The sequence below is a fragment of the Erythrolamprus reginae genome, chromosome 3 (genome assembly GCF_031021105.1).
Source record: "Erythrolamprus reginae isolate rEryReg1 chromosome 3, rEryReg1.hap1, whole genome shotgun sequence".
Classification (NCBI taxonomy): Eukaryota; Metazoa; Chordata; class Lepidosauria; order Squamata; family Dipsadidae; genus Erythrolamprus; species Erythrolamprus reginae.
In genome coordinates this window covers 74,890,275-74,911,895 of record NC_091952.1, presented here as the reverse complement: position 1 = coordinate 74,911,895, position 21,621 = coordinate 74,890,275, and the positions used below count along the sequence as shown (strand labels likewise).

Genomic DNA, 21,621 nt, shown 5'->3' with positions numbered 1-21,621 from the left:
CTGTGGAAGGAAGCATGAAATGCTCCAAAATATACCGGTAGAGGGCCCCATTGAGCCTGGACGGTGAAGCACGGTGGACCAATACCAGCAGATGACATGGCTCCCCAAATCAACATAGACTGTAGAAATGTCACACTAGACTTCAAGCGTCCTGCAGTGGGTGCCTTTCCATTCTTTCTCCATACACTGGCTCCTTAGTTTCCAAATGAGATGCAAAGGTTTCCACAGACTGTGTTGATTTGGGGATCCATGTCATCTGCTGGTGTTGGTCCATTGTATTTCAGTCCAGGGTCAATGTCAACTGAATGGTAATAGAATAACAGAGATGGAAAGGATCTTGGAAGTTTTCTAATACAATTCCCTGCTCAAGCAGGAAGACCCTGTCTCATTTCAGACAAATCAGTATCTAATCTCTTCTTAAAAACCTCCACTGATGGATCATCCATAATTTTGTGGCTTTCTTGTCTTTTTATTATATTTAACTTTTAGCTTTTTATTCTCAAGCCTAACTCAAGTAAGTTTCTTTGATCTTCAATTCAAATTGCTTGCAATCATTGAACCAGGTCTTTAATCAGAAACCATAAGAATATAAGGTTTCCCCACCCCACCCAGTCTTTTTCCCTTCATGAAGTTCTCTTAATTTGGGTGGTTACTGAACCAGTTCTTTTTTTTTTTTGAAACTGCCTATATATCTGCAACCATCTTAATGCCATTGACTGTGAAAGATGATAACCATTCTAATACTCCACGATAAAGTTATAGCATACAATTAGAAAATGAATGACTTTTGAATGCGCCGTGGAATTTTCTTCTGATGTTTGATAGTGGTCATCTTAAGTTTCTTTTAAGGAACCCGGAAGGCATCCTTAAACATCTTCCCCCCCCCCCAATCAGGACAGTAGGTCGTAAACCCTCGTAAAATCCTAATAGTGCTTATACAGGTAGTCCTTGACTTATAACCATACTGCTCGAAATTATAATGGAACTGAAAAAAGTGACTTATGGCTGATTTTACTGTATGTCGTACAACACTGTATGTCATAAACCCTTGCAAACTTATAACCGTTGCAACATTCCCATGGTCATATGATCAAAATTTGGATGCTTGGCAACTGGTTCATATTTATGGCAGCTGCAGTGTCCCAGAGTCATGTCATCACCTTTTGCAACGTTCTGACAAGCAAAGTCAATGGGAAAGCCAGATTCACTTAACCCTGTTACTAATTTAACAACTGCAATGATTCAGTGTAACACAAAAAGTCATAAAAGGGGACAAAACTCGCTTATATATCTGTCTCATTTAGTAACAGAAATTTTGGCCTCAATTGCAGTCATAGGTTGAGGACTCTTTGTATCATCAATCCATAGACTTATAAGGAGAGAACCTTCTTGATTCAATTTTGTCACTTGAGGACCAATGACACCATTGCTGGCAGGTCTAAGAGGAGTGTCTTTTATCATTTTGGCTGCTGCACAAACAATCTGATATTTTTTTTAAAAAAACAGTCTAAATGCTTTGGCATTTCCAAATTTCCATCTATCATCTGTCTGCCTGTCTAGCTGTATCCTATGCATGCCCACAAATCCTGACTCAGCAAGTAATCAATTAAAGAATACAGTGGTACCTCATCTTACGAACGCCTCTTCTAACAAACTTTTTGAGATACGAACCCGGTGTTTAAGATTTTTTTGCCTCTTCTTCCGAACTATTTTCACCTTACGAACCCAAGACGCTGCTGCTGGGATGAAGGAGTTTCTTTCCCCCCCCTTTTTTTTGAAGAAAGAAAAGGGAGGAGCGGCTTGGAGGGGGAAAGACTTTGCATTAACAAAAGTAGGAGAACAGCCTGCTTGCAGAGGCACTGAAAGGGTGTCTTTTGAAGAAAGAAAAGGGAGGGGCGGCTTGGAGGTGGAAAGACTTTGCAGAGAACAGCGTGCTTGCAGAGGCACTGAAAGGGTGTCTTTTGAAGAAAGAAAAGGGAGGGGCCCCCCCTTGCCTTTCCTTCTTCCCACTCACCCTTTAGCCTAGCCTTGCTTCTCCTCCCTGCCCTCTGTTCGCCTCCCTTCTAAAGTTTGGGATTTTCCTGAAGGATTTGCACACATTATTTGCTTTTACATTGATTCCTATGGGAAACATTGTTTCGTCTTACGAACTTTTCACCTTATGAACCTCCTCCTGGAACCAATTAAGTTTGTATCATGAGGTACCTCTGTATATATTTTATGCACATATGCTTACAGATTTAATTAGCTGGACTAATGAGGATATTTGAGAAAGACTAAATCTAGCTATAACAAAGTTATCTATCAAATAGATAGATAGATAGATAGATAGATAGATAGATAGATAGATAGATAGATAGATAGATAGATAGAATAAATAAATATGTTGTGCAATATTAATCAGATTTGTGAATCTCTATGCAGAAACCAACTTTATACAAAATCCTAAACTTTCATAAGGTGAAATATTTGAGATTTATAAAAGTTTACATTGCATGGAAAACATAAATACCCCCCCCCCCCTTACAATACTAGAATTCAGTGTCATCTAATACTGAAATTTGGAAACTTCCAATGAAGCTAATTAATGACAAACTCAATTCAGTAAAGGAAATATTACTTCTACATTGCATAAAATTATCGGTAATCTGATTTAGAAAACTGAAAAGGGACGTTGTGCAAATACCAGTGAAAAAAAGTAGCAGTAAATATTAGACCGAAATAAGTAATCTAACGATTGGAAAGCAATATGTCACTATTCTATTGATAGATATATGAAGCAACACATAGTAGTTTTCAACTAATAAATCAATCTCAACTTGCAACAACACTTAGAATGGGGTTAGAATTGATTGCTAGAGTGAAGAAAATGTTTAGTCCAACGCATTTTGGAGTTAAATATATTGTTCATCTTTCCAAGAAAAATTGAAATGTAGCTCTTAAAACGCCTACCATGCTTACCACTGTTAAGGACCACTTTACTATTTTAGGTTTTGATAATGTAATCCTAAGCATCATGTGTTTATTTCTTAACTTTTAATGAAAAGCACTTTATATTATTAACTGACTGTATTTTAATTATAATCTCAGTGCATATACTATTAGCATACAAATATGAATACCCTTCAATGTTAATACCACTAGGATCATTTGCATTCATTACTTTTAATGTTATTAATATAGATATCACACTCCTATTCTCCGGTATTTTCTTTGTACTGCCTTGAGTATTGTGTTCTATGTTGGTTGCAATGGGCAATGTACATGAAACATTTTTATCTTTTCAGTCTCATCTGAAGTTTTCTACAGTCTCACTGTAGTTTTCTATACCGCAGCCTTTAAATCAAACATTACAGAGCAACAAATCACATCAAGAAATTATTATAAAATACTTTACTAGAATTGGGTGGGCGAAAAGGTACGCAAGAGCAAATCAGTTTATAAATTAAACAGGGCACTCTCTTCAGCAATTTGTTAAAAAATTCTGTTTCAGTTCAAATAAAAAAACCTCCAGTGGCCTAATAATCTTTTATGTTTGTCTATTTTTATTTAAATTTTCCAAATAATAATTTTTGATTGGATGTTAAAGGATTAAGTATTTATATCCAGTTACTTGCCCACTCTTAATCCACATATTTTGGTTCAGGGACTTTGACATGCACCCCCAATCAATGCTTTAAAAAAATAATTATGTTACTAATATGCCAGTAATATTAAGCATTTATTATCATAGGTTAATGATCCCCTACTGTTGCACTGATGTTTGAGAAAAAGCTGTGACATTTATGAAATATAAAGGGGCAAAGCAAAAAAACCCACCCCATATTATTTTTAAGTTGGATAAATTGATCTGATGGGCTGGTTCTCTGTGAATAATTTTTATGATGCTGATAATGTTAAATTAAAGTCCAATTGATATAGTTCCTGGACATGGGTTGTTGGACTTTTTCAACTATCGACAGAGGCAAGATTTCTGCATGCCAGCATAAAAGTTTGCAGGGACAGACAAAAATAGATTAATTCTGCAGATATCATTGGCTGTGCATGACCAGGGATATTATATGTGCATATATTTCAAGGGGCTCTCATAAACCCAATTATTGTGCAAATCATCTCTTGTACAGATTCAACTATTTTATGGCCCTGCTATATATATTATGGTAGTCCCTGGCTCATTGTGAATATTGGCTTTTAGGAGAAATATGATTTGTAAAAAGGATGAGCTTGTGTATATTAGAAGTTATTAAATAGTTTTCATTCTCTTCAGTCAAAACAGGATCAGAGTATCAAGAAACATAGGTACTTTTACATTTCTGTCAGGAACGGCAAATAATAATCATAAATAATTTATCTGGTCGGTTGACACTGACTATTTTAAATAGAGTAAAAAAAGAATGAAATTTTGCACTTTAACATATTCAAAGAGAATAACGGTATTAGCTGTGATTTGCTGGGATATCCAAGTAAAACATTCTGAGGTTATGATGTGAATTAGATCAACAAACCTTTGAGGGATTGTAAGAGAACAGAGAAGACCGTTTTCCTCTTTTCTACTACACATATAGAGTTGTAAAGCAGAATCCAAACATTTTTAGGAATTCCCTATCACAGTTAGTGGTGTTTCACGGCTCCTATAGTGAATGCCAACACTAATGCAATCCAGTCAATGCACACATATCATTAGCATACAACCTTATCTGTACATTTTGAAACAGAGTGAGTGTTGTCTTGGTCTTAGTCAGTTCAGAGTTTTATCAAATAAGGATCCATTTATTCCTGGCAACAAAAGTAAAAATGTATTATAAGTATTAAAATGTAATTATAAATAAATTGTATTTGAAATATTTTAATAATCTATTAACTTATTAATCACTGAAGCCATATTATTTTTGTTTGATTTCTTTATATAACTGCTAACCACAATAACTATATTTGTGTGTCCACAACCAATCAATTTATCTTATCCATATGCTATTAAAGGACATCCATTTAATTTGAAGTTAAATAATACCATTTTTAAAACGTAGGCAATACGTATAGGGATCCCATGTAAAAGTTTAATAGGGAGGACAAAAGCAGCCCATAAGCCCATTATCTTAAGCAGATAATGCTTAAGATAGCAAATCTATTTCTATGCATCTTTCAAAAAAACTTTTTCATTGAATATACAAATCCCTAGAGATTTACCTCACTTGCAAAAAACAACAACAACCCAACAACAAAAAACACTAACGGTTAATTTTACAATATCTGATTAACCCACGGGGATTGTGATTTGTGCTTATGTATTCAGTGGGGAACCATTATAGCTTTGTTTCAAACCTATTAATAAGTATAGGTAATTCATTTTCCTATCATTTCTTTGCAATATTTGAAGAGAATCCCATTGTCATTTCCATGTGCATTGAATTCTCCATTTTTCAGGTCACAATATTTTTTATAATATTTTTTTGCCCTTGATGTGTGCTTTATTTTAATACTGACAATTTTGAGATGGTTGTGATGTCATTTTGACTTTTTATCCCCTTCCTACAGACACACCTGAATACGTAAGTGATTATAAGTAAGGGTATGGCTGGCTGGCGAGAGCAAATAAGCTCGAAATATGTCTATACTAGTCTCCCTTCCTTTTCACTATCAGCCAAAATATGTTACATATACATACATATGCACACATATATACACAGACAGATGACAAAGGGATCCCCCCCTTTTATATTGCTTCTTTCTCTCTCTGTGAGGGAGGGGAGGTTAAAGGTACTTTGAAGGTACTTCTATCTACACTTTCCCCCTCATTGTTATTCCTCTCCCCTTTAGGCACACCTGTTGCCTCCTCTAACATCTGTTTTGCCCATAAATTTTGTGATGGGCCTGTCGGCATGACTAAGGCAGAAACAACAAAGTTAATTACAGGGGGGAAGAAAGGGCTTGGCCCTATTGCACGTGCAATGACTAAATGAACGGCATCACATAAAGGCAAGCATGTCTCTCATAGAGATTTTACACTCTGACGAAATAATTAGGGATTGACGAAAGCTTAGTAACTTTTTTTTAGTTTTAAAATAAATGTTAAACGCTCTGGAGATTGTGATTTAAATGGCTATTAAAATGAATTGGACAATGCACATGCCTTGAGAATTCAGAAGACTGGCACCAAAAACACTGTAGTACAGTTCCTTCCCATTGTAAGTGAGATATGGTATATGAGATAAGGAATGTTTGCGAGAGAATATGAGAAGCAGGCGAAAAATTGTAGTTCACTTTGTATGAGAAGATGCAACATAGACCGGATATTTCTGCCTTAATTGGCTCAACACAAATCTACTTAGCAGTTATCTTTACCATTCAGAAGATCTAGATGGTGAGTAAAAATGCCTTGCTGAAATTTGTGGTGGATCTGGCTTCTATGATTTCCCTACCTCATGTGTGTTAGCTGTTAAAAGCTTTATTGATTTGATTTGATTTGATTTGATTTGAATGCCGCCCCTCTCCGTAGACTCGGGACAGCTTTATTAATCTATTATTGTACTAACCAAGGTACTAGCCTATTAAAGATATGCCAATCAGTTAATATTCACCAACCTAATCTTTATAGAGTAATGTCAACCATTTGAAGTGAATACAATACTTCATGAGAAGTGCTATCAGGACCAGTGTTATATTATCAGACTTAATACAGCGTTTCCTCAATTTTCGCGGGTTTGAACTTTGCGGAAAGTCTATACCACGGTTTTTCAAAAATATTAATTAAAAAATACTTTGCGGGTTTTCCCCCTATACCATGTTTTTCCCCATCCGATGATGTCATATGCCATCGCCAAACTTTAGTCTGCCTTTAATAAATATTTTTTTAAATAAACTTTAATAAATAAACATGGTGAGTAATAATCTGAATGGTTGCTAAGGGGATGGGAAATTGCAATTTAGGGGTTTAAAGTGCTAAAGGAAGGCTTGTGATACTGTTTATAGCCAAAAATAATGTATTTACTTCCGCATCTCTACTTCGCGGAAATTCAACTTTCGCGGGCGGTCTTGGAACGCATCCCCCGCGGAAAGCGAGGGAACACTGTAGTCTGTATAATGCAGTTTCCAAACAATGTTTAAGAATAGAACACTTAGTCATAAACCAATTGTGAGATCATTAGGAGATGGCTCATTGAAATCAGGCTACCCTAATCTAGGTAAGATCATTGCTGATGCATTAGTCACATCCGGTGGTGAGTTCTGAATTAGTTTGCCACTGGTTCGTGCGCACATGTGCAACACTTCTGCATATGTGCAGAAGGCTCCTGAGCGGGTGGGCGGAACCTCCTGTCACTACTACTACTACTGCTTCTAAGAACCAGTCTGAACCAGGAGCCACCCACTGCTAGTTACGGCTCAGCAGGAATCTTTCTTGCCATTAAAATTATTTTTGTTTCTACTGATAGACTGGAATAAAACCCCACCCTAAAACTATGTACCCATTCCCCAGAAATAGTAACTTCTTTCCAAAATAAACCACTTTCTTCATCCTCTGGTCCTATCCACATTTTGTCTTTTCTGAATTCAACTTGAGTGTGTTAACCCTCAGTCAATCACTCTATTTAGGCAACTGTCAAATACTTTCACAGCCTTTTATTATTTAAATGAAAAAAGAGATAAAATTGAATGCCTTCAGCATTCTTAATCATTTAAATCACTCATATAAAATCATTAAATTAACTATTAGATCAGATCAAACCTAGTATTCACATTTTATCTCTCCTCCTCCCTCTCTCTCCCTCTCTCCTTTCCATCCTCTCTTTTTCTGTTGGAATATTTATTTAAATGTACTGTATTCCTTTATTATTTGGAATTCACCGTTCTGAAACATCAACAACTTCAGAAATTGAATTCTACTGTGTTGATTGGAAGCAAGGAAGACTTAAGGAACCTCTTGTTGAAGATAATAATAAAATAGTATAAAAGTTTCTTTACTGCTCAGTATTTAGATGCACAAGATTATATCAATAGATAATGCCAACCCAGTATGGGCACCTTTTAATATTGATTTATCTGCTTTTAACCCTTATAAATGTCTCAGACGTTTTGGCAAATGGCTATAGAAACTGGCTAAACAAATAACTACTGATGACACAAACCATGAAGTTACAGTAACTCAAAAGAAGCTGTAACTGACATACAAGCTTGGCAAAATGATGCCCATCAAGTAACTGAAGAACTGGAAGGGAATAAATAGCAATGAAGCTATATTGAACTATTGAGTTATCATATTACCCGCTGGTTTTCTAGAAGAAAATGCTACAAGTTTTATATTTATTCTCTAAAGTTAGCCCTTCTAAAAACATTTGTGTGTACAGTGATACCTTGTCTTACAAACTTAATTGGTTCTGGGATGAGGTTCTTAAGGTGAAAAGTTGGTAAGACGAAACAGTGTTTCCCATAGGAATCAATGGAAAAGCGATTAATGCGTGCAATTCACCCCTTTTGTCAGCCGAAGCGCCTGTTTTTGCACTGCTGGGATTCCCCTGAGGTTCCCCTCCATAGGAAACCCCACCTCTGGACATCTGTGTTTTTGCGATGCTGCAGAGGAATCCCAGCAGGGGAATCCCAGCATCGCAAAAACAAGTGCTTTGCTGGCAACAGAAGTCCGGGGGTGGGGTTTCCCAGCGAAGGGAGCATAAGTGAAATCACAGCATCGCAAAACATCAAAGTCCTCGAAACCCCATCTCCAGACTTCTGTGTTTTTGCGATGCTGCAATTTCACTGAGGCTCCTCTCGCTGGGAAACCCCACCTCCAGACTTCCATTGCCAGCGAAAAGCCCGTTTTTGCACTGCTGGGATTCCCCTGCAGCATCACAAAAACACAGGAGTCCAGAGGTGGAGTTTCCCATGGAGGGGAGCCTCAGGGGAATCCCAGCAGTGCAAAAAAGGGTCCTTCGCTGGCAACGGAAGTCCGGAGGCGGTGTATCCCAGTGGCAGCGGTGGGTTTGTAAGGTGAAAATAGTTTGTAAGAAGAGGCAAAAAAATCTTAAACCCCAGGTTTGTATCTGGAAAAGTTTGTATGATGAGGCATTTGTAAGACGAGGTATCACTGTATTTATTTGCACAGAACTTGTGAGCTGATCTCTTTACCATTCGTGAAATCAGAAGATTGTTTTAATTTTCTTTCAGTACAAATATAGTGAAATATTTAGAAGGCATCTTTTTGTCCTGAACCTACATTCTGATTATCACATTACACTTAATTGAGGGCGGGGGAAATCTAGAACTATCATTATTCTAGCACATTGTATAGTACTTTTCATAACCTGGCAAAGTTTTGTGAATTCAATAACTCTAATGACATACAACCATCTGTGATTTTGTACCTGCAGAAGCCTGTGTCAGCTGTTGATGTTCAGCAGCCTTTATTTTGCACCAATCTTTTGCCAGGGAATCTCTCACTAACCTTGAAACAATTTTGACTCATTCAAAAGAAAGACAGTTAGTAAAAGGTTTTTTTCTTTTGTTAAAAGACATTTTTAATTGGAATCCTGGAACTGAAAGGAGCAATTTGAACAATTGTGTGCAATCCTTGTTGTACTTTCACTGTTGAACTGTTGTTACAATTTATGATATTCAAGTGGGATGATTTAAGCTTATTATTCCCTATCCGGCTGTCATAGATTTGAAATACAAATGAACCCAAATTTGTTTCATGCTGAATTTAAGTGGTATCACAAAATTTGATAGGGCACATTCTTAGTTTATTCATGCTGACAAATTCTCTGTCGGGATGATGATTATGCTAAAGATAATTTATTGCGCCCTTTTCCTTCATCTTAATCATATTATTAACAATGAAAACTTTAGAAAACCAATCAGTAAGAAAACTATAATAAATGAAATAATAATTTAGAAAATAAAAGACACAGTTCATTAATCTTTTCGAGAACTTTGTTCATCTTTATGGTTACATAAGCAAAATGCCAAGCACAGTATTTTTTTTTTTTTAAAAAATCTTAGATCACATGCTCCTTATTTATTCATCAAAAGATCAACTTGACCCCCTATTATCCTACAGCTGGACTCATTTTCTTCTGGAGTGCAAATTTCATGTTATGTTTAAAAGAGGAAGAGTTAAGGTCCAATTGACACATTAGCTTGATCTTATTGGAATTGCCTTTCTCCAGTTTTATAAATATATCGTAAGGAAACTGGTGAGAAACAATGTTTTGGCAGTTTTGATTTGTCATAAAGAGTATTTTTACTAGCTTTTATTAATTTTTGTTTGAGGAAACAAGGTTATTAATCATTATTGGTTAATGGGTAAATCTGTTATATTTTGAGATAATAGGGAATAGGTTTAAGCATTTTCTATAGTATAAAATTTTAGATGTGGATTGGTGTCATGTCTGACAGAAAGTAACTCTAGATTGTGTACCACAATCATGGATTGAAGCAGAAGATCTTACTTTGCTCACATCCTGTTCTGCCGGGCTCTCTGGTAGGAGCCTTCCGAAAATTCAATGGTACAAATTGCAGACACACACACGTTTGAAAATTCAAAACAATGTTCATTATCACAAAATTCAAAATAAGCTAAGCAAGGTAGTCTGTACAATTTCCCTTAAGCAGTCATTAAGTACTTAGCTAGCAGCTGTGAAAAAACTTCACACCCCTTCTTCTTCCAAGGAAGTGACACACACACACACACACACACACACACACACACACGTTGCTCTGCTGTGGTTTCAAAGGCGTGAAAAATCAACAAACAAAGTCCAGAAAACAGCAACACACGATTCCTGAAGAACTGCGATCAGATACTCTTTCACAACGGCCAAACCCACACGCTGCTATTTATAGCAGCAGCCCTAATTACTGGAGCCCCACCCAACCACAGGTGGCCTCATTTTCTCTTGTAATAATCCTTCAGTTATTGTCTCCTATGCATCACTCTACACATGTGTGGATGTGTCATTAATTCTTGTTCAGAATCCAAGGATGATACAGATGATTGATCTCCTCCAGGGCTGTCTGCCAAACTCCCCTCTTCCCTGCCACTCGTGCTTCCTTGGTCAGAGGAGGCTTCATCAGCAGATTCCATCGGGAGCAAAACAGGCCTGCGGCATGTGGATGTCTCCCCCACATCCACCTGCACATTCCTTGGGGCAGGAGCTGGGCCAGAGCTAACCACAACGCATCCCACCTCTCAAACTATAATACAGATACCTTGCTGACAAATGTTTATCTGCCAATATCAACAAAATGAATTACTACATATACCGCCTTAAGAAAACTTACCTTACATTTCTGGTGGCAATGTTGCTCCTTTTTGAAAGTCCCGACCTACTTAAAACATATTGTATTGCACAGTACTTTTGGAACAAAATTTATATTTGTCTCAGTTGTGGTACTTTTTTCTTCCAAAATATTTGTCCATGGGTGCTTTCTCAGTTCCTCTCAGAGGCATTATTCAAATCAACCACTAAAAAAGGGCTGCAGAAAAATGCTTTCTTTGACTATACTGTCAACATGAACATCCAATGAGAATGAAAATAAATAGTTTTCTGAAACCTTTCAGTTTTTTAATAAGTCAAAATACACTTTTCTGACAGCATAATTGCTTTTCATAGTGGGTCCTAAATCTGCAGCACTATAAAAGAATAATGCTACAGTAGATCATTTGTGAAAACTTAATGAAAACTGAGTTAGTGAACCTCGAAGTCGCTAGACCTTGAAATTCACTTTCAAAAACTAATTTGCAGTAAATGTATGAGAAACATATTTAGACATGATAAACTTTTAGTCCTATGTTCACCAGGGGCAGAAGTTTATCTTGATTAACTTTTTTTTCTTTTAATTAATCACTTCCAAGGGGTGGAGGAGGGGAAAAGGTGTAAACAAGCTTGATTGTTGTTATTTCCTGCTGTGTTGATAACATTAATCTGTTCAGAATGAAATTATTTTGTTTCCCTGCCTTTTCAATGTAATATCGTATATCAAAATGTAATGTTTCTCCTGTAATAACCAAGGACATCTTATCTTGTGAAAATCTATTATGCTATTTTTTTATATAATTGGCCAACAGGAAGATAAAAAATAAAGCTAAAGAGCAGCTGTGGAACTATGAGTACTTCCATATACAGTGGAACCCCGACATAAGAGCTGCTCTACTTAAGAGCAACTCGAGATAAGAGCTGGGAGGGGAGATATATTTTTGTTCTACTTACAAGCCCAAATTCGAGATACAAGCGCCAAGGAGCTGTCTCCTGAAGCCAAACGCTAACTTCCGCATTCGGCTTCAGGAGACAGCTGCGAAGCGGCGCGCATGTTTTAAAAGGTTGCAGCCGGCCTGGGGGGCTCGGGGGGGTGCTTGCAGCTTTCTTTCTTGCTCTTTTTCTTTCTCTCTTTTACCTTCCCTTCCTCTATTTCTTCTTTTCTTTCTCCTTCCCACCTTCTTCCCTCCCTCCCTCCACTCACTCCTCTCTTACTCTCCCCTTTCATAAGTTTCCTTGCTTCCTTCCTCTGTTCCTGTCCCTTCCCTCTTTCCTTCCTTCCTTCCTTCCCACCCTCCGTCCATTCATTCACCCATTCCTCTCTTGATCGCTTAAAGCCGGTCCCTGGTGCAAAAAGGGTTGGGGACCTCTGTCCTACAGGATTGGGTGGCAGAGAAGTTGAACATATGTAAATTTAAAAGTTTAAGAAAGTTTACAAGTTAAGTGAAAGAAACTTCATTATTCATTTATATGTACATGTACATTTCTTCATTAAAAACATGTCTTTCTGCATAATTTAGACTAACTTTGTGAGTTTTTTGAGGGCTGGAACCAATTAAAATTATTTACATTAATTCCTATGGGGAAAAGTCGTTCGAGATAAGAGCTGCTCGACTTAAGAGCCCAGGTCCGGAACGAATTAAACTCGTATCTCAAGGTACCACTGTACTATTGAAGAATTATATATGGGCATGTAATCCTGTTTTGCTCATCAAGGCCATATGATTCAATTGTTTTATCATACAGTAATATTCTTACATTACTTACCCTTGCTGGTAAAAATGTAAAGTCTATTACAATTCTCTAATATGAGGAATTTAACTAAATTGTACATGACTTAGACGTCAGGTTGCTAAAAGAGTGATACCATGCATTTTAAAGGCGAAGAGATAATAGATGGACAGTTCTTGACATGTAGCTGTTTTGGAACCTGGAATTGTTATTGTATATCATAATTTTTTGTAAATCGAGGTGCCCATATAACTCACCTGATTTTTTGTGACTGCCATTTAGGCGAACACAACAGTTGTAAACAAATGCCATGGTCATAAAGCGAACCCATGCTCTGAGTACCGTATTTTCCGGCGTATAAGACGACTTTTTAACCCCTGAAAATCTTTTCCAAAGTGGGGGGTCGTCTTGTACGCCGGATATAGGACAGTGGCGCCGATATTTGCGATCGCTGGGAGGGGCGAGAACACCGCCTCCCAGCTGGGCGAGCCTGCGCTGCGCTCAGGCTCGCCCACACGCTGCCTTTGGCAGCACAAGCGTGCCTGTCCGGCCGGGGAAGAATCGCCCCAGCCGGACGTCAGTTTCAGCTGGGGGGGGGGCAGAACACCGCCTCCCAGCTGGGCGAGCCTGCGCTCCGCTCAGACTCGCCCACACGCTGCCTTTGGCAGCACAAGCGTGCCTGTCCGGCCGGGGAAGAATCGCCCCGGCCGGACGTCAGTTTCAGCTGGGGGGGGGCGAGAACACCGCCTCCCAGCTGGGCGAGCCTGCGCTCTGCTCAGACTCGCCCACACGCTGCCTTCGGCAGCACAAGCGTGCCTGTCCGGCCGGGGAAGAATCGCCCTGGCCGGACGTCACTTTCAGCCTGGGGGGGGGGCCGAGAACACCGCCTCCCAGCTGGGCGAGCCTGCGCTCCGCTCAGACTCGCCCACACGCTGCCTTCGGCAGCACAAGCGTGCCTGTCCGGCCGGGGAAGAATCGCCCCGGCCGGACGTCAGTTTCAGCTGGGGGGGGGGGGGCGAGAACACCGCCTCCCAGCTGGGCGAGCCTGCGCTCCGCTCAGACTCGCCCACACGCTGCCTTCGGCAGCACAAGCGTGCCTGTCCGGCCGGGGAAGAATCGCCCCGGCCGGACGTCAGTTTCAGCTGGGGGGGCCCAGAACACCGCCTCCCAGCTGGGCGAGCCTGCGCTCCGCTCAGACTCGCCCACACGCTGCCTTTGGCAGCACAAGCGTGCCTGTCCGGCCGGGGAAGAATCGCCCCGGCCGGACGTCAGTTTCAGCTGGGGGGGGCCAGAACACCGCCTCCCAGCTGGGCGAGCCTGCGCTCCGCTCAGACTCGCCCACACGCTGCCTTTGGCAGCACAAGCGTGCCTGTCCGGCCGGGGAAGAATCGCCCCGGCCGGACGTCAGTTTCAGCTGGGGGGGGGCCAGAACACCGCCTCCCAGCTGGGCGAGCCTGCGCAAAGCGCAGGCTCGCCCATACGCGATATGTGTCGTGCCTCGGTTCCGTAGCTCCGCCTGACAGCTGATCTCCCTGCTGCCGCTGCTGGGAGAAAAAAAGAGGGAGAGAGGGGGGGAGAGAAAGAGATAGCAAGAGAGGGAGAGAGAGGGGGGGTTAGCAACAGGGGGACAGAGAGAAAGAGAGAGGGGGGATAGCAACAGAGGGAGAAAGAGAAGGAGAGAGAGAGAAAGAGAGAGGGGGAGGGGGGGCAGAAAGAGAAAGGAAGAGATAGCAAGAGAGGGAGAGAGAGAAAGAGAGATGGAGAGATGGGGAGAGAAAGAGATAGCAAGAGAGGGAGAGAGAAAGAGAGAGGGTGGGAGAGAAAGAGATAGCAAGAGAGGGAGACAGGGGGTTAGCAAGAGAGGGACAGAGAGAAAGAGAGGGGGGATAGCAACAGAGGGAGAGAGAGAAAGAGAGAGGGAGAGAGGGGGGAAAGAAAGAGAGAAAGAGATAGCAAGAGAGGGAGAGAGGGGGGGTTAGCAACAGGGACAGAGAGAAAGAGAGAGGGGGGATAGCAACAGAGGGAGAAAGAGAAGGAGAGAGAAAGAGAGAGGGAGGGGGGCAGAAAGAGAAAGAATGAGATAGCAAGAGAGGGAGAGAGAGAAATTGAGATGGAGAGAGGGGGAGAGAAAGAGAGAGCAAGAGAGGGAGAGAGAAAGAGAGAGGGGGGAGAGAAAGAGATAGCAAGAGAGGGAGACAGGGGGTTAGCAAGAGAGGGACAGAGAGAAAGAGAGGGGGGATAGCAACAGAGGGAGAGAGAGAAAGAGAGAGGGGGAGAGGGGGAAAGAAAGAGAGAAAGAGATAGCAAGAGAGGGAGAGAGAGAAAGAGAGAGGGGGGATAGCAACAGAGGGAGAGAGAGAGAAAGAGAGAGGGAGAGAGGGGGGAAAGAGAGAAAGAGATAGCAAGAGAGGGAGAGAGAGAAAGAGAGAGGGAGAGAAAGAGATGGCAAGAGAGGGAGAGAGAGAGGGAGAGAGGGGAGACAGAAAGAGAGAGAAAGAGATAGTAAGAGAAGGAGAGAGAGGGGGAGAGAAAGAGAGAAAGCAAAAAAAAGAGAGAAAGAGAGATAGCAAGAGAGAAAGAGAGGGAGAGGGGGGGGGAGAGAGAAAGACTTTGATCATTTCCCCAGGTATTTTTGTACCTACTTGACCAACATTATTAGTGGTTGCAAAATTGAATGTATGAACTTGTTCATTTCAATAAAAAGAGCCAGGGAAATGATTGAATGTTAAACTGGATGCATTTATTTCTGCCTGTTTGTATTTGTTCTTATGTTTAACCATTGAAAATGTACTTTTCCTCCAAAAAGAATCATCTTTTCATATTTCTTAGGCAACATTTTAAAATAACTTTAAAAGCTGAGGTTATATTATTCACCCTGCTCTGTATCATAGCACACTGCACAGTACTGAAAATTGGCAGGGTCACTAATTAAACCCGACAAGTTAAAATCTGTTTAAGTGACATTCCAAGAGGATAAAGACAGAAAGTGCGGAAAGAGGAAAAAATGGATGGGCTGTTTGGATTGCCATATCATGATATCACATACAGATTCTCATTCCATAATAGATTCTCACATAGGGGTCAGCATGCTGCATGTTAGACTGAAAGATACCTACAGAATAGATGGTAGGAGAAAGAAAAATAGCCAGGTTCACCTTTTTGTGTTGACAAATTATGATGAGTTATAATAATAAACTTAATTGTGGTGAGAAATATGAGAGGCAGACAAGACAGATAGACAGAGACATATGGAGAGATAGACAGAAGAGTGCTCCCACTTGGCTCTCTCTCTCTCTAAATAATTCATTCATAATTTTAACAATAAGATCTTCATCATTAGTAATTAAAATATTGTGTTATCATGTTCAGAAATGATTTTTTTCTCAATGCAAGTACATCATAGACCTAGACTCAGTTTTTGACAGTCAGAAGAGGGGTAGTCTTATACGGCGAGTATATCTCAAATTCTATATTTTAACTGGAAAAGTTAGGGGGTCGTCTTATACGCCCAGTCGTCTTATACGCCGGAAAATACGGTAGTTTTTTGGGGTGGAAACCAGGAGTAAATACAGGTTTATGGCAAAAAACATTGTAAATCATGATGTGGAATGCAGGCCATTTCTGATCATACAGGGTACGTTCCAAAAGTAATGCAATTATTTTTTTTCAAAGTAATTTATTGAACAGATTTGCACAAACACTTAAAATTTTTCTTTTTCTTTTTTATTTTTATTTTTGAAAAATATACTTTATTAGATTATCAAAAAAACGAAAACAGGGTAAAGAGGGATGGGAATACAAAAAAGAGAAGTGGGAGGGGGTTGGGGTAAACAGTATTTTTATACAGTGACTTATATATATTATTGTATATACATTCCAAATATTTGTCTATATGTAAATATTTTGTATTCGATATTCTTATTTGGATAATCTTATAGCTGTAGTATTTAATGGTCCAAGAATAGCATACAAAGAAGAGGTGGCTGGAGGTGGGATAGAAAAGGAAAGAGAATGGAAAGAAAAGAAGAAGATAAAGAGGAGAAAGAAGAAAAAGAGGAGGGGTGGTACCTGCAAACTAGCAGGCATTTGGATTGTGATGACTTAGTTTGATTATATTTATTATTTTTGTTAGTGAGAAGTGATTATAGGTTGCGATATTAGTAGATTTCTAATAATTATCAAATGGATTGAACCCAGAGAGGGATTGTATTGATTTTGATCCAAATTTCTATTGTGTATATCTTTATTTTGATTTATATTAAGAGATTTTAATTGGTTTTTGTTTTATTGTCCTTAAAGTTGGATAGCTATCTGAACCATTTCTCCCAGGCCTTGTAGAACTCTGAATCGTTTTTGTTTTGAATTTCCATTGTTAATTTTGATAGTTCGGCACATTCCATAATTTTACTAATGATGGTTAAATTTGTCGGTGTGTCTTCTTTTTTCCAGTTCTGTGCGTATGTTAATCTGGCAGCCGTTAGTATTTGAATAATAAGGTATCTGTCTTATTTACTTAGTTTCTGTCTAAAAATGCCCAGAAGGAATAGTTCTGGTTTAGTTATTATCTTTGTCAATATGACTTGGTCCATTATTTTTTTAATTTGTGTCCAAAAATTTTGGGCGTATGTACAAGTCCACCACATATGATAGTATGTTCCCTGGTTTTTTTTACATTTCCAGCATGAAGATGATACATTTGGGTACATTTTAGAAAGCCTAGCAGGTGGAAGGTGCCATCTGTATATCATTTTGTATAGATTTTCCTTGTAAGATACAGCAAGTGTCATTTTATAATTAATTGTAAATATTTTTTCCCATTCTGTGAGACTTATTGTGTATCCAAAATTTTGTGTCCATGCAATCATAGATCCTTTCACTTGCTCTTCTATAGTATAACACTTAAAATTTTTCAAAGTACTGTCCTTGGGCCTCTACACATTTTTTCCAGCGATTCTGCCATGACCGGTACGTGCCCTGGAAGGCGTCTTTGGACACCTCTCGCAAGATCACTTCTATGGATGAAAAATGTGTTTCTTTCAGGGCTGGGAACAAAAAGAAGTCTGCTGGGGCGATGTCAGGACTATAGGGGGTAGGGTGGGGCAGTGTTGGCACCTGATGTTTGGCCAGGAACTCGTGGACTCGTAGCGCGTTGTGGCAAAGCACGTTTTTTTGTCCATAGAAGAGATCCAGGGCGTGTACCAGTCAGGGCAGAGTCTCTGGAAAAAATGTGTAGAGGCCCAAGGACAAGACTTTGAAGAATTTTAAGTATTTGTGCAAATCTGTTCAATAAATTACTTTTAAAACAATTGCATTACTTTTGGAACGCATCCTGTATGAGTGCAGAAGGGGACAGCTATTGGAAATTCAAATCTAGATTATAAAAACCGTTTTGGATGGGGGTCTGTCATAAATTTGAATGGTCGTTAAGCGACCAGTTGTAAGTCAAGAACTATGTATAAAGGGCTCTATCATTAATTCTATAGCTTGAGAACACTGCCCTTACTAGGTGACGTGCTTAAATTAGTAATAACTAACTTTTGCATCTCATTTAGAAACCAAGGACCCAGAATATGGAGAAAGAATAGAGAAGCACACACAGCAAGATATTTGAAATCTAGTGTGAAGTTTCCACAGATGAGCTTTATGGGGATGCTTACTTCAATTTTCAAGCAGAACCTAGCACCTGCCCACACTGCCAAAAGCACCAAAGTTTGGCTCAATTACCATAGGATTATTTGCTTGATTGGCCAGCAAACTTGCCTGATCTGAACCCCCTAGAGCAGGGGTAGCCTACGCAAATTTGCTCTTCTATGACATATGGACTTCAACTCCCAGAATTCCTGAGCTAGCATGATTGGCTCAGGAATTCTGGGAGTTGAAGTCCACAGGTCAGAAGAGAAGAGCCAACTTTGCCTACCCCTGCCCTAGAGAATCTATGGGACACTGCCAAGAGAAAGATGAGAGGCATGAGACGGAACAGTGCAGAAGAGCTGAAGGCTGCTATTGAAGCATTCTGGTCTTCCATAACACCTGAGCAGTGCCACAGGCTGATAGCTTCCCTGTCCATTGCTGCAAAAGGCGCCCAAACCAAGTACTGAGTACATATGCATGCTTATACTTTTCATAGGTCTGATATTATTCTATTTATTGTTTGCATGTAATATTCCAATTTTCTGAGATGGTAGATTTGGGGTGGGTTTTCATGAGCTGCACCCCATAAACATCACAATTATGACATATAACGGCTTGAACTAATTTAATTTAATTTAATTTAATTAATTTGACTTCTATGCTACCCAATCCCAATGGGACTCAGGGCGGCTTACAACAGTAAATAGTACATACAATAAACAAAGTCAAATAATTAGTAATAAGAAAAGTAAAACCCACAATAAACCCTAATGAACTATCCAATCGAACCCACATATACACAGAAACAGTTACAAATCGGATGTGATAAGATGTTACATTCACAGCCCCCAGTCTCTCTCGTATATTACCTTTTCACCTTTTAAGTTGCATTACTGAAATAAATTAACTTTTGCACGATATTCTAATTTTTCGAGTTTCGCCTGTACATTATATTCTCATCAGCTTCTCACCAGCACTGCCTAATGCAGTGCTTGTAGCTAGATGGCAGTTGTGGCAATTTAAACAAGAAGGGTGGTTTAGTGGTGAACACACTATTTAAAGTTACTAGGTACCTGGTATCACTGTTACATAATGACCTAGCAGGCCAATCTCATCAAATCTTTCTAATAACTAATCATAGTGAACTGTGTAGTGGTAAATGCATGAACCTGTGAAATTTGAAACATCTCATAAAAGTCAAGGGATGTATTCAGCATTATTCATGATTAAGCCCTTAATGCATAACTCACTTTGAAAACCTTATTTCACTTTCCTACAGGCTGATGCACAGCTATGCAAGCTTTAAAAAAAAACACACTAGCAAGGTCAGTGATAGTATTTTATGCTAAAAGTTAGGACCTAAATCCTTCTACTGTTACGAAACAGCAGCAATTCTCAATATTGTTGTACCTATAATTATCTCTTTTGCTGTAGCCCATCGGAGCTGTGTATTGATACATTCACAATAGCCGTAATAAAGGGGAAAGCAAAGGCTGTGGGTCCAGCTGTGATTCTTAAGCTATTCAAACAATTCTTAGGATAATGGTATAGCAGCTATTCAGTACTGTTTAGCTTGATCTGCAATTCCAAAGAAAATATACTTTATAAATACATATTCTTGTCTATCTATGAATTCAATATTTTATTTTATTTATTTATTTTGTCCAATACACAATGAGGGGTTTAGTGGGTATATATATAAAGAATAGAAAAGAAGATATAGTAATAGAACATATCAATGAAAGAATAGAAGAAGAGATTTAGGAATAGAAGAAAGGTATAGGAGATATAGGAGAGCAATAGGACAGGGGATGGAAGGCACTCTAGTGCACTTGTACTCGCCCCTTACTGACCTCTTAGGAATCTGGATAGGTCAATCATAGATAATCTCAGGGTAAACTGTTGGGGGTTTGGGGATGACACTATGGAGTCTGGTAATGAGTTCCACGCTTCGACAACTCGGGTACTGAAGTCATATTTTTTACAGTCAAGTTTGGAGCGGTTAATATTAAGTTTAAATCTGTTGTGTGCTCTTGTGTTGTTGTGGTTGAAGCTGAAGTAGTCGCCGACAGGCAGGACGTTGCAGCATATGACCTTGTGGGCAATACTTAGATCTTGTTTAAGGCATCTTAGTTCTAGGCTTTCTAGGCCCAGGATTGAAAGTCTAGTCTCGTAGGGTATTCTGTTTCAAGTGGAGGAGTGAAGGGCTCTTCTATGAAGTATCTTTGGACATTTTCAAGGGTGTTGATGTCTGAGATGCGATATGGGTTCCAAATGGATGAGCTGTATTCGAGGATGGGTCTGGCAAAAGTTTTGTAAGCTCTGGTAAGTAGTGTGAGATTGCCAGAGCAGAAGCTACGTAGGATTAGGTTTACAACTCTTGAAGCCTTCTTGGCTATGTTGTTGCAGTGGGCTTTAAAACATATCATCTATAAAACACATATGTAAAGCTGTTTATATAACATGTTCCAACCAAGAAATTATACTAGGTGAGGGAAAAAACATGAGACAGTCAGTGAAAGTTTCAATATTTTTTTTAATATGAGATTTTAAAAAAATATTGTTTAATATTTGAGACTGCGCTTATTTTTAAAAAAATCTATAGAAATGTAAGCAGATGGGAGATAAAGTAGAAGAAAGAGAAATGGGCAGATGATACAGTTTAGTTACGAAACAAATGCCTCTGTAGAAAATGAAAACTTCCCTAAAAATATCTAACCGCACAAATCCCAGCGTCCAGTGAGGTCCCACAGTGGGTCTTCCCAGGGTCCCGTCAGCCAGACAATGGCGGCTGGCGGGGCCTAGGGGAAGAGCCTTCTTTGTGGGGGGCCCAGCCCTCTGGAACCAGCTCCCCCCAGAGATGCGCCCTGCTCCCACCCTCCTTGCTTTCCGAAAAAGTTTGAAAACTCATCTTTGCCGCCAGGCCTGGGGCCACTAGATTTCCCCACCCCAACCAACGAATGTGTTTAGAGTGACCTATTGAGTGAATGATAAATTGAATGTTTTTAAGTTT

General features: G+C 39.5%; 1 protein-coding gene across 2 annotated transcripts in view; it reads left to right on the top strand.

The window, feature by feature from the left end:
• BEND5 (BEN domain containing 5) overlaps positions 1 to 21,621 on the top strand; it is a 1,001,406-nt gene that overhangs the window by 337,435 nt on the left and 642,350 nt on the right. The gene's annotated exons all lie outside the window — the stretch shown is intronic.